The 16,243-nt window shown below is 44.4% G+C and overlaps 1 long non-coding RNA gene across 1 annotated transcript; it reads right to left on the minus strand.

The window, feature by feature from the left end:
* Positions 1-1,055: 1,055 nt before the first annotated feature.
* Positions 1,056-16,042, minus strand: LOC111850586 (uncharacterized). The gene is made up of 5 exons (XR_011989352.1): positions 14,912-16,042; positions 7,065-7,201; positions 2,675-3,339; positions 2,438-2,577; positions 1,056-1,723 (listed from the first exon to the last, which is right to left on the minus strand). It is a non-coding gene; the product is annotated as an uncharacterized lncRNA (long non-coding RNA).
* Between the last annotated feature and the right edge of the window lie 201 nt (positions 16,043-16,243).

Raw genomic sequence — 16,243 nt, forward strand, 5'->3', positions numbered from 1 at the left:
TGTATTCTACTTTTGTCTTTTGTGCTCTGGGACATACCTGAATTCAGTCATGGGCCCATGACTTGTGTAGGAGTCTTTGTAGGAGTTTAGTGGGGGTTTTGAAGGCTTCTGTGGGAAAATTGAGAGTGAAATTGACAAATATTTAATCTGAATTTCATTGCATTTCAATGGATTATTTCAGTGTAACAGGAAGCCTGTACCTCAGCAGTTGAGAATCAGGCCTTCTGATAAGGAGTTACTCTCTTGTATATCCTGTACTGAGCTAAGAGTAAATTCTCTAGAAATATCCAAGTGCAAAATTGACATTGATTATATTGCCGTCTCTAACATTGTTACGAGTAATGCATTAAACTAACATTAATCACACTTAGCAGGCACTTTGTATCCAAAGCACCATACAGCTGAGGGTTAGCCAGTGTCCCCACTGAAAAAAATAACTTGTTAGGTGAACGTAATAAAATTATGGAAAGAATTTCCACCTAAATCAAATGCTTTAATTTAGCGAGAGAGAATTTCCTTGACTGACCTAGTTATAAATATGTTGGGTTAACCTGATGTATTGGGGTTATTGTTAGTTAATTAACATGGTTCAGTCCAACTAAATTGGTATGGGTAAATGTGACATATTTACAAAAGTAGGATGTGACTTGGTTTTATTTGGCCATTTAAACTTGTATGATAGGGTTATGAGTTACTTAATTTCATTGGGTAGTTACGACTACCTTTTAAAATAATACAACATGTGAGCATTAGTATTAATTGTGCTAATCCAACAAAACAAAGTTATGTTTATTCATCAGAAATGCTTTAGGCTAAGAGACGACCTTTGTAATCATAAGAAAAGTAACATAATAGAATATTATTCAGAAAAGTGTTTATATAGTCATTCAAACATAAGTTTATCTATAGTTCACCCCCAGCTGGTGTGAAGTTTGGAAAAGAAAAACACAAAGCAAACAGGATTTGTTGGAATAAAACTTTACCAGAAAAGGAAACACTGGTTTAGCGAATGCTAGAAAACATGTTGCTGTGAAAACACAACAAGCAGACTTCAAAGTCCTACTGACTGTACATTGTCGTCTTTTTTTTTTTAAGCAGACAGACCAGCAAAAAAATCAGTAAAAAAAGAAAAATGCAAAGAAAAATGTTTGAGGACAAACTGAAAATATAGTATTGTGCATCCTTATACTGTGTCTTTTTCACATTCAGCACTTTAATATGCAGTAGTTTCCTTTTGAAAATAAGTTTTTTTCCTTTTAAAGATACATTTCACAATATTATTCTATTTTCTAACCCAAAAATAGCAACAGTTGTAAGTAGTAAAACACAAACACAGCTTGCCATTTTTTAAAAACAAATTACTCATCAAATGTCTTCACAACTGCCTTCCCATAAGAGTAACTCCAAGGTCACTATTGATGATGACTAACGTGCAAGTAAAGTTTTCAGTGCTTGATTTTTTTTGGAGAGTCTGTTTCCATCAAGTTCCATTATAATTTTCTGCAAAGCCTCAAACGTGTATCTCAGCTCTGGAGGGTAGCTGAGATTCAGAGCGTATACAAGTGCGAACAACATGACCACAGCAAGTGGAACATTTTCCAACTCATCCAGAACTTGCACACCCTCCAGAATGATACCTACATCTTCTGGTTCATCATCTGGCTCTGCTCCTTCTAAACATTGTCTCCATCATTGCAGCTTCACTGCTTTCGCAGTCTGTGTTCTTCACAGAAAAAAAAGGGGGGGGGGGGGGGGGTGATAGAGACATACGTTATACCACTCCAATTTTATTTTATTTTTATATATATATATATATATATATATATATATATATATATATATATATTACTGCTATAATTTATTTAATGTATGTGGTTATTCTATAATTAAAGATTCTATAATTAAATATTTTCTTTTTCTAAGTACATAACTGGTTTGATTACAGATGTCACAATAAGGACTGGAAATTACAGTGTGTAGGCCAGACAAAGTCACCACAGAAATAAAAAAGAAAAAACATTTTAATCAATAGGTAGAGTAGATGTCACAAACATAATGCAACACTGAATGAGATCTTTTGAAATATAACAATCTTTATTGATTTATGAACTTGCAGTATCCATGGGTGCATCAATACTATGTAACTTTCAAATCACAATTAAAGGAACCTTCAATGATGTTGGTTAAAAGCACAGCACAGTCCAAGCAATACATTTAATCAAAGAAATATGTAAAATAAAAGCATTTATGTGGTCCCAGGAAACAGTAACTACCATTATAACTTCAGTGGACATTGTCAAATCTGCCCAACATTGCATATTGTATCAGATCCTTCTCAGAGAAAGTACTATATGCCCTCTCAATCTAGTCTTATGTCTCTCCCTCCCTCTTACATTACCTCTTTAAATTTCAAGCCCATTATCCCCCATTATCATACCTGAGTTATGGGTATCATAATGCTTCTAATCTCTCTTATCTTTTCAAGTGTCTCTGCAGATTCACCAGCTGGGTAGGTGGGGCAGTAGTTCACTTCGGCCTTCCTGGGCTTCTTCACACCATAAGCAGGATTGCATTTGTCTGCAGGTTTATTTGTGAGGGAATTCAGTTCAACCTCTGGGCATCCAAGCCACATTAGCTTCTGTCTGTAGTTGGCAAGTTTGTATTTTAAGCTCACCTTCCAGCCACTATATCCAGTAGCAGAGCCTGGTTCTTTCAAACATGGATGGGATGTGACAAGGGCTTTAGCAACCTCTTCAAACTCACTGTCTGAGGGGTACACTTTGTACTGAACAATTGCTTCGGCTAAACCGTCAAGAACGGCAGTTTTAAGTCTAATATCTGGATTAAAAAAAGTTCCGCTTTCTTTGAATGCAGCATTAGCTTTGTCCAGCTGTAGCTCACAATCATATGGGAAACGGGGCACAAGAAAAACAACAGGCCATCCAGAGGACCGTGAAGGGGTGGACTCAGGAGTAGACAAAATGTCTGCATCATACGAGCTACTGGATGAAAGTTGTGGCTCGTTACTAGACCATGATGGGCCAGGAGTGGAGTAGGGTTGAGGGGGTAGAGAGCCACCAGGCAGGTCAGATGCAGCTGAATCAAAGATGAGCTTTAAGGTACTTCTGTCCTGGATCTCTGACACTGAAGTCAAGTTGGTAAATTCATTGCCAAACTCTGCATCCATAAATTGCAGCCTGAAATGGGCATCTGCCCCACACTGACTCTTAATGTGCTGAACAAGTTCACCAACCGTATCTGGAATTCCATCTTGCAGGGTAAGTCTCTGGGAATTGTTTTCCCCGAGGATAATTCTGAGCTTTACTGGAGCAGCCATGTCTGTAAATAAAAACAAAACATATGAATACATATGTCTTTGTACAAGGGGCAGCGTGTGGATCAGTGGGCTAAGCCGTGTGCCTGTAATCACAAGGTCGCCGGTTCAAACCCAGCCTCAGCACGTCTGTGGGTCCTTGAGCAAGACCCTCAACCCCCAGCTCCCTGGGCACCCCAACAGGTGGCTGCCCTTCGCAGACAACTTACTCTGCAAAAAAGAGCAAGTTGAGGGAGGTGTAAAAACAATTTCCCCACAGGGATCAATAAAGTATCTATTATTAAGAGTAAATCTTATCTAAGGTTTTGATAGAGTTATTTCCATTGATTATATAAAAATAACAGACCAAAAGCTAAGAGCTCATTTAAAATGAAAGCTACAGTGTGTAACGAATTCATGAAAATACCTTGGTTAGAATAAAGAAAAGTAGTGCAGGGATAAAATATACTGTAAGTGTCACGCCCCGCTCCGTCCGCTCCCGATGTGTGCCAAGCCCACCTCGTTACCTTGTGTGATTCCCTGATTGTTCTTACCTGTGATTCGTTACCCTTAGCCTGTGTCTTGTATTTAGTCCGTGTCTAAGTCAGTGTACCCCAGATCTGTCATTGTATTGTCCGTCGATGTCCGTCCGTGGTGTATTAAACCCAGTTTACCTGACTTCCTGGCTCCGATCGCCTGCTTCCCTGCTCGCCTCCTTTGCCTGAACGTGACAGTAAGGTCACTTTTCCAATGTCATTAAAACATAGTTCATGATATTTCCATTTTAATGCATTTAATATTTGTTAAACATTTCTTCACCAGTTCAGTTATTATTTTGATAGATCTATAACTCATGAAATGATTACAGCTCTTCTTTTAATTCCAAGAGAGCAGTGACAGTCCAATTAACATAAAATCAAAATGCCATCATACCTTATACATGTATGTATCTTTTTAATGTAACCATTCTGAGAGACCCAACCAAGTAGTCTGTCAGAGGGTAGTCATCTGCCAGGTCACTAAGCTCAATCAGATCTATGTCATTGGTTGGACAGGCTGTGAGCTCAAAGGCTCTGTAATGCTCACTATACCACCCACAAAGTCTCTTAACCATAAAAAACAGTTTCTCCTGAATTACAAAAATGTGAACAATCTGTCCAAAGTCAGGAAGTCCACTTGTGGACCCATGAGCTACAATCATGCCCTTTTTGAAAGTTACACCTTTGGTTGACACAGATCTAGTTATGTGCACCTTTCTTATACCAGGAAATTTCTGCTCAATATTCTCAACAAATTCTTTTTTAAAAACATCTACAGGAACTGTTGAGACATTTGTCATCTCAAGAGCAGGCTTTTCAAAAGTAGATGCTCTCATGTGATATGAAATCATGAGCTGATGCTTGAAGGCTAGCGAGAGGGGCACATTTTTGAAGCAGTTTGAGTGTCGAATGATGTGCTTAAAACAACTGTGCTTGGCCTCAAATCGCATCGTCCAGAGACCAACGAGAGGACCAAACTTCCTGATGAGTGCAGGATAGTGCTCTAAGAAATGATGTTTGGGTAGAAGCTGCACATTAGGAAAGAGTTCTTGGTATATTTTGCGGTGCTCTGAAATTTTGCACTCAAGGTAAAATATGGAGTCTTCTGTGTGTGTTGGAGCAACCAATAGCTCTACAATGTCTTTCAAAACCATTAGAATCAGCCATGCCATCTTGTCTTCCGGCACCATATGCCCAATGTTGAATGGGAGAAATCTTATCAGTGCCCAATTCTCATGAGCATTCCCCCCAATTGATTTTGAGAATGTTTGTGGGATCATGTGAGGCCTGTTAGTTTTATCTGACCACTTGTAGGGAAAACTAAGAATAGATTTGTTTAGAAGCTCTAGACTGAAATATTTCTTCAATATCAGCAGTGACAAACAATGTGCAAGCTCCACAGGCACAATGCCCTCAAACACGTCATGCATGATATCTGGGGGATAACCTGTTTGAACACTAAAGTGGGCAAGGTTTTTAGTGATTACACACTGTCTTTTCACCCCAAAACTGCTTGAACTGTTCTTCTGTGCTGAATTTACATGAGAGTCATGTAGTTCTTTAGTCCTCAGATCAAATGAACCTGATCTCACGTCTCTCATTTGGATCTCTGTTCGTGTTGCTGTGCAGAATCTGCAGATGTTTCCAGCAGTAAAGCTCTCATTAAAACCTGCTATACTGTGGGCACTGAGGTTATCTGCTGCAACAACTTGAATAGTCCCTTTAACACACTTACCAAGCAATGGAACAAAAATTCCATCCTGCTCAAGGGTTTTTACATCTTGTAGAAGAGGATGCAAGACACGGTCATAACTATACTTCTTCACATCATTAGATTTGCACAGGACTGCAAGATAAATCGAGGAAAGTGCTGAATGTGAGCCTGGAGGCAAATTACTCAGAGTCCAGTAGATTCCACAGAGCTTATGTTTCCGGCAGGAAGTACCCAAAGGATTGCATACCTCGAAATCATCTATGTACAAAGTTAGCAAGATTCTCAATTCACCCCCTGAAAGAAAACCATTTCCCTTAAAGTGTGAGCCATCCTGAAATGATTTATAAGTCTTGTGTTCTCCAGTTATCCCATGACTCTGATGTGTTCTGTGGTTTTCAACAACTTTATCCACAACATCTTTCCTATTGAAGAGCTGTTGCAAACTCTTCAGTATAGGCACATACTGAAAGCTATTCTTTTGCCTTTCATCTAGCGTGTACTCAATTGGCTCAATGACATTATAGTTTTCTTTGTAAAACTTGTTTCGGAGATATGATGTGCTCAAACAGCCACCCTTCTCTATAGCTTTTAGCAACGGGTGAGACGCAGAGAGGGCTGTGGCTACTTCTTTTATCACTGACTTGTCGGTGTTGGAATCATGTTTCTGTAACACAGCTTCAATAATGTTTACAGAGAGAGGAAATGTGGCTGTGCATAACAAATAGTGCAGTTCCTCTAAAAACTCATCGATTTTGGTGCCTGGCACATGCGCAAAATGTTCTAGTTTCAGCAGAGCTGCGGCAAAATTCTGCTCAACTATGTCAGGCAGGGTCTTGCTTATATCCACATCATTACTTGGAGATGCACTGTTTGATTCCACTACAGAGTCATCTGGGTTAAGAGTATCTTCCTCTGCACAGTCAGATGATTCTTGTGAAATTCTGGTTATTGTCACCATACCTGGTTTAAAATCATTTAATGTATGGGGGTTGTGTTTCCTGTTCTTGTGGGAGTGAAAAGTTCCATAGATATTTGTTTTGAAAGTACAATCCCTAAACATACAAGTGACAGTTTCATGATTCTTAAAATGAAGGCCAATATGTATGAAAAAATCCCTCTCTGTAGAAAGATTGCTACAATTGCACAATGGACAACTAAATGTTTTTAATTCCAGTTCCTCCTGACAAGTTTGCTTAGGATGAACTCTACTTAAATGTATGTGCAAAGCATTTAGTGTCTTAAAACTGCACGGACAGTTTAGAAGTGGGCATGAATAATGTTGTCTATTGTGGTGCTGTAGTCTCAAATGTTTAAGTAGATCATATCTACCAGAAAAAGATACACTGCACTCCTTGCACCTCCACATATCAGTTACACATAATAGTAAAAATCAAGCACATCTGGGCACAATATTTAACCTCTGTTTCTTATTTTCCCCTTACTTGATCTTAAACAGCTTGCCATTATATTTATACACTAAAGTGTTTAAATCCTGAACCTGACACTAGCAGATGACTCCCTGTTCCTGCAGTCACTCTTGTTCGATGAAGTCAGATCACATAGAACAGGACACTTTCAGAGGAGGACGGCGAATGGAGGTGGAGACACTTGGAAGATGACACAGGACATACATTTCTGTGATAAATTGAGAGAGAGAAAAGAGAGACATCAATTCTGTGTTATGTAATGACTTCAAACAATCTTAAGTAAGGGAGCTACAAATCTTAAAGGTTAACAACATGAATAAAATATAAACATATAATTTTCCCTTTCCTACTTTTAAGCATGTATTTCTAAAAAAACTTTATACAGTGCTATTTAAAAATACAAGAGGTAAAGCAATACATATCTGCACTGAATCAAACACCAGCATTTCGCTCAGTGAAAATACAGTGCTGTCGTGTTAGTGGAACAACTGGTACGAGTGAAAAGTGTGTGTGTTACCAATTTCTCAGTAAGGAAAGTAGCTGTTGGCTGTCCTATTAGTCGGCAAATGATGTCATCACCTAATATGCATAACTGGCCACGTGTATGTAATAATTGGCCAATTGTAATGTTCGCTCTAGGAGATAGGAATAAAGTCGTGGGAGAGACAAAAACTGAGTACAAAAAAAATAAATAATAAAACCCTAAATATGTTTAAACTAGGGCTGTTGAGCGAATTACCAAATTACTGAATGGTGATTTATCGATAAGGTACATCTTAAACTGTGGTTAAGGAGTTAGTCATTTTTGTTATAATATCTGAAACGTTCAACACATAGGCCTTCTATTCTGTCTCTGGAGCAGAATAATAGCAGAATAATTCTCACTAAATTGTCTCTCATTCACACAGAGTAAGAGATATGGCTGCATACACAAACATTAGCGCTTATAGTATGAAGTAGGGCAATATCTATGTTTTCACTCATTTATTCATCACCGTGACTACTTAATCCAAACTGGAAATGACCAGGGCAGCAGCACTAACCACTGCACTACAGTACCACAATATTGTTATACCCCGGTATATATATTCCTGACCAAATACAGTATGATACAGTATGACTTCTGTCTCTCTCTCACTTGTTTTCCAGTACTACAAACATTTTTTAAGGTGTATGTGGAAAACTAACGAGAAAACTAACGAAAACGCCATAAACGGCCTAAAACAATTAGCGATTGCGGTAATTTAAACTCAGAAAAACAATCGTTTATCTTACAGTTTTTTCCAATCATTTTCACACTTGTCTCAATACCATGTCCACTTTTTCAAAACACTTAACACAGTGGGCTGTACCAATACACAACTGAGCACACCACTTAACCTTTGGTGCAAAATGCCCTACAACCACCAAAACGTTTCACAATTCACCCAAAAGTGACTCATGCTGCCATAACCATGACAAATGCTGTCAGCCAACAACACTACTGGGGCACTCAATGTTCATTGGGCTAAAAAACACTAACAACTTTCAGCATTGCAAATTACATATATAAAGTGTGGCTGTATCCTCCAGTTTGGCACAAATTACCGTCATGTTGCATTGTAAAAAATAAAATAAACAAGAACTACTTTTGCATGTGAAAATTGTAATACCAACCAATTCTGAAATGCTGCAATATATTTCATTAGAAATCATGTAAGTGTTGCTGTTTCTTTTTTGCAGTATGTAAATATTTCATTCCTAGCAGAAAATGCCAATCCACACTCCATGGCCTCATTCGTATAGATGATGTAGATGGTAACGAAGCAGCAAACAAAAACAAAATTAGGAAATTTCTGCTAAAAGCACAATTATTTGTGTTAGTGCAAGTGCATAGTGTCCTTTGTCTGTCAAAATGCAGCATATTTCAATTGACAGTGCTCTAAATTTCATTAGATTTTGACCTGAAAGTTAACTGTTTTGAACAGATTATCTAAACGTCTGAAAAATCGGCTGTAGTTGTACAAAGTTTTGCTGGTGGCGAACACTGACTGAGAGAAGTATTCATGAAATTTGGGGGAAGTGGTGATTGAATGCATATTGTGTCAAAGCAATGCAAACGTATACATAGTTTAGCTCGCATGGTCCAATGGTATGGTGCATGTGTTAAGTGTTTTGAAAAAGTGGACATGGTATTGAGACACGCGTTAAAATGATTGGAAAAAACTGTAATATATCTCACTGTCACCATGTGCACCATATGTGCATCCACACATAGGTCAGTTTTCCAATTATTATCAATTATTTAACGAGTTTTCAGACCACTCTAGCGACTCTTTTTCAAAAAAGTGACTAGCTTTTTTAAATCTAGCGAGTTTCTCTGGTGTTATTGGAGACTTTTGGAAACTCGCTTTTTCGGTTCCCAACTTCGTGAAGTGGTGGCTGGAGGGTACTGGAAGCGGTCACATTACAAATTGAAAAAATTCTGCGCCACGTTTCAAAATTTTGCTGGTGATAATTTTCACTTAATAAATGAATGTCATTAAAGCGCTTGGTGAGGATTTTCACAGCTGACAGTGTTCTTCAACGGCATGTTTTATCCGCAAAATACGTATTTGTCCCGTCTGCTGTCCTCCCTGTAAAAACATCTGTAGTCAGTTCAGCGATGAAGTAGTAGAGCAGATGTGGACTAAAACCGATAACTTCATTGCAACTTTGTTTCCTCGGAGTTTAGGAGATATATGCCTGTAAGTACAGCTACACATGTTTTATGTTAAGCATGTTACAGTTTTTTTCAGTCGCTAACAAGCGTTTGTCCAAACAGTTGTCACATTTTCAAAACTCTAAACACAATTAGCACAGCATCGGTCTTTTGTGGCCATACCATTCACACATTTCATGTCGTTTTCACCCAATATGCAGTCAGTGAACACATTTCCACAATGCTTACATTTTCTTAACAGACAAGCTATACCTCCTGTGACGCTTACTCCTCGTCAACTCACAGGTATATTACCTTTATACCTATGGCTGGGGTTCGTTCTGGCTTTGTGATTAATAAGGAGGCAGGCGATAGTTATTAAGATAGAACCATATATTTACTCCCCTTATTACAGTACAAACTTCCCCGGCTCGCACTACACTTTTCCTCCTGCTTCCCCGGCTCCCGCCCAACTCAATTCCCTCTCTCCTCCGCCCCTCATCTCACCCTTCCACTCCATCCGCCAGCTCAGAAAAGTAGACCCACTTCCCCATCAACATAGCCAAATTACACTCTTACATATACTCTCCTACCCACAAAGAAATGTCCTCATTTCAAAAAACATAAAGAAATAAAAACAAATAAAGAAATCAAGGGAGAGAACAGTGCCAAAGATGCACTCACAGAAGGGGACAAGAGTGACAAGGTGGCAACACAGTACTGGCAGTCCTAGGAACAACAGCCCAACAGGAACCAGCCAAAACAAAGGCCGTGGTGTCATCGCCCTGGGGTAAACGAAGGGTAAGGAACATCCGCCCATCGAGCAGAACCCCCAAACATAACGCCCAAAGCAGTCAGAGATACAATACAGGAGTGTTGAGTTCTGTCAATACAGCTCGAAGTCACGAAGATGGCTCGGCAGGCGGGTCGTCCGGCGAGGGAGAGTCAATGAGGACTGCGACGTAGGCGTTAGGTCCCCGGCCTCCGATGACACGTCTGCTGCGCGCAGAGCAGCACAGCAGGCACAGGGTCCACTCCTGGGGCCAGTCCCGTGGGACGTACCAGTGGCATCAGGCAGGGAGGTGGTGGCACCGGTGACAGGCCAAAGCCATGTGTGTCTGATGCAGTAGGTGGGGGAGAGGTTTGGGTCGTGGTACTGTCTGTTTGTGGAGGGGATGTAGGAAACTGAGGTGACTGAGGGTAGGGCAATGGCCACAAGGGGCAACGTAACCCCGAATCAACAGGTTGGCTGGGTGGCATAAATGTAGTGAAAGGGTCAGCAGATGGAACGGAGTTGGGGCTGGTGTGATAAGGTTTGAGACGGTTGTAATGTAAAACCTTTGGTGTGCTATTCGGCCGAGAGGGATTACGGATTTGGAAATTGACAGGGGGGAATCCATCCCTAACGGGCATGGCGCGTAACACCACATAGGGCCCAACCCAGCGGGGCGCAAGCTTATTGCGACGGTGCGCCGGGTCATCAACCAACACCAGATCACCGGCCTTGTATGGGACATATCTCAGGTGTCGGTCGTAGTGCTGTTGCTGAGAGGCCTGAGCCTTATCCCTAAATGCCGAAGCTGCACGATAAGCCTGGTCCAACCGGCGACGAAGAGAGGACACATACGCCGCAGGGGTACCAGGTGTGGCAGCGGTCAGAGGACTGTGTGTCTGAAATGCGTCAATAGGGACCCTCGCCTCTCGGCCATGAGCCAGATAAAACGGAGTAAAACCTGTGGACGAATGAGTCGTCGTGTTGTAGGCCAGCGCTACCTGGGGTAAATGTTCGTCCCAATCCCTACCGGAGTCAAAAAGGTACTTCGACAGCTCGTCCTTCAACACACGATTCTGGCGCTCCACTGCCCCATCACATTGTGCGTGATAAGGGGATGTCCGAAGTTTAGTGATGGACATTAAACCACAGAGGTGCTTTATAAGGTCCGATTCAAATTGACGGCCCTGGTCTGAATGTAAAGCTTCTGGGACCCCATGTTGGGGAAGGTAGTGGTCGAATATGCAACGAGCCACGGAAAGTGCCGTTTGATCTTTCAGGGCATACAGGTTGACAAACTTCGTGTAGAGATCAAGCATGACTAACTCATAGCGGTACCCTTTAGAGGACACTGGCAGCTCTGTTATGTCGGCAGCGACAATCTGAAACGGGTGGGCTGGAGAAATGGGGACGAGGGGGGCCTGCAAGCGAGGGACTGGGGAACGCCGGGACTGACAAGCCGCACAGCACTGGCAGTGACGTGCCACGTCAGACGACATGTAAGGCCAATAGAAGGAACGCGTAACCTTGTCAACTGTTTTCGCATGACTGAAGTGACCGGACGCAGGGTGACCGTGCACCATGTGCAGGACCTTGGGAACAAGGGATTTCGGCACAACCCCCTGATGGCAGACAGCACGCCTAGCTGGATGATAGAAATGCCGGCATAAAATGCCATCACACAGAGAGAGACGTGAAAACTGTGACCACAGCTTCCTCAACGTTGGGGAGGCAGCCCGCAGACGCCACAGGGGGGGTCTCATGCCATTTTCCAACCAAGCAACCACAACCGCCAGATCTGGATCATCACGTTGGTGCTTACCTAACTCCAGATCGCTATGTATCTGCACCAAGCCTGCAGTGGTGTACGGCAAGGCGCAACCCAGAAAAGTGGGCATCGTGGTGACAATGGGCTCGACTAGTGTAGTCCCCGGCTGCAGTGTAGGAAACTCTGCAGAGGTTTGAGTGGCGACCGTAACGCTAGTCGGGCAAAAAGCATCCGGGAAACAAGGTACGTCTAATGGGACCTCTGCAGGGCGGCGGGACATAGCATCGGCGTTAAGGTGCTTAGCACCCGCTCGATGGACGATGGTCCAATCATAAAGGTCAAGTTCCACAGCCCAGCGCGCACGTCTACCCGTGGGGTCGTGGTCCAGGGGAAGCTTTTTGAGCCCAGCTAGCGGCTTATGATCCGTCACAATCGTAAAGGGATGGTATGCCAAATAGTGACGGAAGTGCCGCACGGACCATACGACCGCATAGAGCTCCCTGTCGAATGTGGACCATTTACGCTCCGAGGCAGAGAGTACGTGGCTGGCGTAAGAGATGACACGTTCCGTGCCACCGACGACCTGGCATAAGACCGAACCTATCGCGTGATGGGAAGCATCTGTATGCAGAACAAATGGTATGGAGAGATCAGGGAAGGCCATGACAGGTGGGGAAGTCAGGGCCCCTTTCAAGGACCGAAAAGCCTCATCAGCCCTGTCGCACCATACGAATGGTACCCCTTTATGGGTCAAGCGATGCAAAGGTTCTGCAACGTGAGCATAATCTTTAATGAACCGTCTGTAATAGGAGCAGAGACCCAAAAACGCCCGTATGTGGGTGGCGGAGCGAGGAATTGGCCATGTGGACACTTTGCGTGTGTTGGAGGGGTCAGGCTCCACTCCAGCACTGGACACGCGATGTCCCAGGAATGTGACGGATGAGCGGGCCAGACAACACTTTGATGGCTTAAGCTTCAAGCCCGCAGCGCGGAAATGGTCAAAGACCTCCCGGAGGTGCTTGAGGTGTTCCTCAAAACTGCCACTGTAGACAATTATATCGTCCAAGTATATCAAGCAAATGCTCCAGTGTAAACCGCGCAGCACTAACTCCATAAGCCTCTGGAAGCTTGGGGGAGCGTTCGAAATCCCCATAGGCATAACACGAAACTGGAATAAACCAGTGCCCGTCGAAAAAGCCGTTTTTTCCTTATCACTGGGGTCAAGAGGTATCTGCCAATATCCAGCTGTCAAATCAAAGGTGCTAAAAATTTGTGCACCAGCCACACGATCCAGCGTGTCATCAACACGTGGAAGAGGGTGAGAGTCTTTAACAGTGACAGTGTTCAGGCGACGATAGTCCACACAAAAACGGTATGTGCCGTCTTTCTTCCGCACCAATACGACTGGGGCGGACCACGGGCTATTAGACTCTTCAATAACACCCTGCTCCAAGAGCTTCTGTGTCTCCCGTTGAAGGAGAGCCTGGGTGGCTGGGGATGTACGATATGGCCGTAGCTTAACAGGTGGGGCCGTGCCAGTATCAATCCTGTGGTGGACCAGGTCTGTACGACCATAATCGTAAGGATGGACACTAAAAATATCGGCATATCCGACCAGTAAAGCCTCCAGCTGAAGTCGGTCCTCAACCTCAAGGCACGTCTTAGTCAGATCAACCCGTGTCGGGGGGTCCTGAGGAGCCTCATGAGCATCTACTGCTGAAACCAGAGTATATTCTTCCTGAGGGCGGCCAGTGATGGAGAACACTAACCCCAGGGGGCAGTTTTGCGCCAAGGTAACCGGTGCCGGGGAGGGGTTTACTACCCTGACCATACCCTGGCCTTGGGTCACAGACGTCAATGTTCGAGCAACCACAAGTGTTGTGGTTGGGGTTAGCTGAGGCTCGAGGATCCCCACGTAAGAGTCATACTGAGGGGTGGCCAGGCTATCACTAATCACCGAGACCAAAACTACCATTTCCGACAAAGGGGGCACTGTGATACAATTGGCGATAACAGCCAGGCATTGAACCGGAATGAGCTGTTGGGGCGATGCAAAAGACACAATTGTATCATACAGCCTGAGGTGCGCGTCAGACACTGAGACAGTCGCGTCATGCTGACTGAGGAAGTCCCAACCTATAATTATGGGGTGGCATGAGGCACGCACAACATGAAATACATGGGTAAAGGTCAAACCACCCAGGCGCAATGGGGCAGTGACAGTACCCACCATATCCAGGAATGACCCGTAACCGAAGAAGCAAGGACACATGGCTTAGCTATGGGCTGCGAGGCTAGGGGCGGTATGGCCTTCAAGCAGTCATGCGTAATAAGAGATAAACCAGAGCCGGTGTCCACCAGTGCATGGAATGCCATGCCTGCGACTGTAACTGGAATAAAGGGTGTAGGCGGTGGACCCTGGGCAACGGTTGAGAAATCAGCATGGACCCGATCAACCTCAGACACTAGCATTCGGTCCGCAATGCTAGCCTCTATGAGTTTCCCTGGGTGTGTGGGTGCGTGGCATGGTCAGGGTGGCGTGATGGGGAGAAATGCACCCGACGTGCCGGGCGGGAGCGGTCGTCAAGGGCAGAATTGCGCCATGAACGTGGAGGGGGAGAGGGAGATGAATGGGACCTGTGTCGTTTGTACCATGTGTCAGGAGAGTGTGAAGCTGACTGGCAGCCACCAGCCATACCTCCAGTACACCGTGCAGTTTGAGGGCGATGGCCCCAGGAGGGCGGATGGGGTGAAGTGCGGGTTGGATGGTGTCGGACAGGAGGGCAGGAAACCTGCTCAAAACTGCGTCGGCGCTCATTCTCGCGGTGCCCAGAGTCGTCCTGTCTACGCGGCGAAGGGGCGTGACGAAGAGGAGGTGAGTGGCCGGACTCAAGCCGACGGTAGGTGGGCGATGCAGGGGATGGGCCGTAGCACAGCTGACAGCAGGTGTCCCTGGATGGAGGCCGTCCCCGAGCAGAGGAGTGATGTGGCAGGCTAACCCCGTCGTCAAAGTCACGTTGATGGCCCTCCCGTGACGGCCAGCGTCTGTCAGGGGAAGCACGCTCAAACACAGCACAGGAATGGTTAGAGACACACGAAAGATTGGCAATGCCTCGCTGGAGATCAGCAACCTGCTGTGAGAGCCTGTCCACAGCACTATCCTTCTGGGTTATACAAAGTTGCCTCAGCTCACGAAACTCCGCTCTGAGATCAGCGAGAGCGGCAGGCAAGTCCGCTGCTGGGACAGTCACAGAACCAACATGCAGCTGTAGGTCATCCGGGAGTACAGGGGCCGGTGAGGTCATATTAAGAGCCAGACGCGCATGTTCACACTGCGTAGCCACTTTTAGTGCAGCATCCAACGTTAATGCACCATGCTCGTGAATTTTGAGCTGCAGCACAGGCTCCAAACCGGAGGTAAAACGGCGAAAAACTTCACAGCCCTGGGCCTCGCGGCCATATTGAGGAAAAGCCTCTGCGACCAAGTTAGTTAAATCAGCAGCGTAGACCTCCAAAGGTTCCTGCGGCTTACGGGGCCGTGCGTTAAGATGTGTCTGAAACGTTGTCAGAAAAGGCAGCCGTCCAAAAACAGCCGATAAACTAGCTTTCGCTAGCTCATAGTTGTCTTTGACATCGGGCGGCAAGCTATGCCAATATGAAAAGGCAGAGCCGCTGAGCTTAGCACCAAGCAACTTAGCCCTATCAAAATGGGTAAAAGAAACATCCAGCGCTACCTCGAATCGCCGAATCCATGCACTGAAGGGCTCCGTGCCATCTCCCGTAAAAGGAGAAGGAAGGTCGATTCGAAACAGTACCTGCGAGCGGTAGTCTGCGCCGACCTGTTGCTGAAGCGGCTGGGGCGGCGCTACGGGCGGCCCCTCCTCATCATCCGACATGTACCGTTGCATCTCGTGCAGGCGACCGGGGATAAAACACGTAACGTGTAGCGTGTAGGTTTTCTAGCCGAGCTCGTGGAAATAGATATGCCCGCAAGAAATACAGGCGGACAAAACGGGAAAAATGAAACAAA

The sequence above is a fragment of the Paramormyrops kingsleyae genome, chromosome 2 (genome assembly GCF_048594095.1).
Source record: "Paramormyrops kingsleyae isolate MSU_618 chromosome 2, PKINGS_0.4, whole genome shotgun sequence".
NCBI lineage: Eukaryota > Metazoa > Chordata > Actinopteri > Osteoglossiformes > Mormyridae > Paramormyrops > Paramormyrops kingsleyae.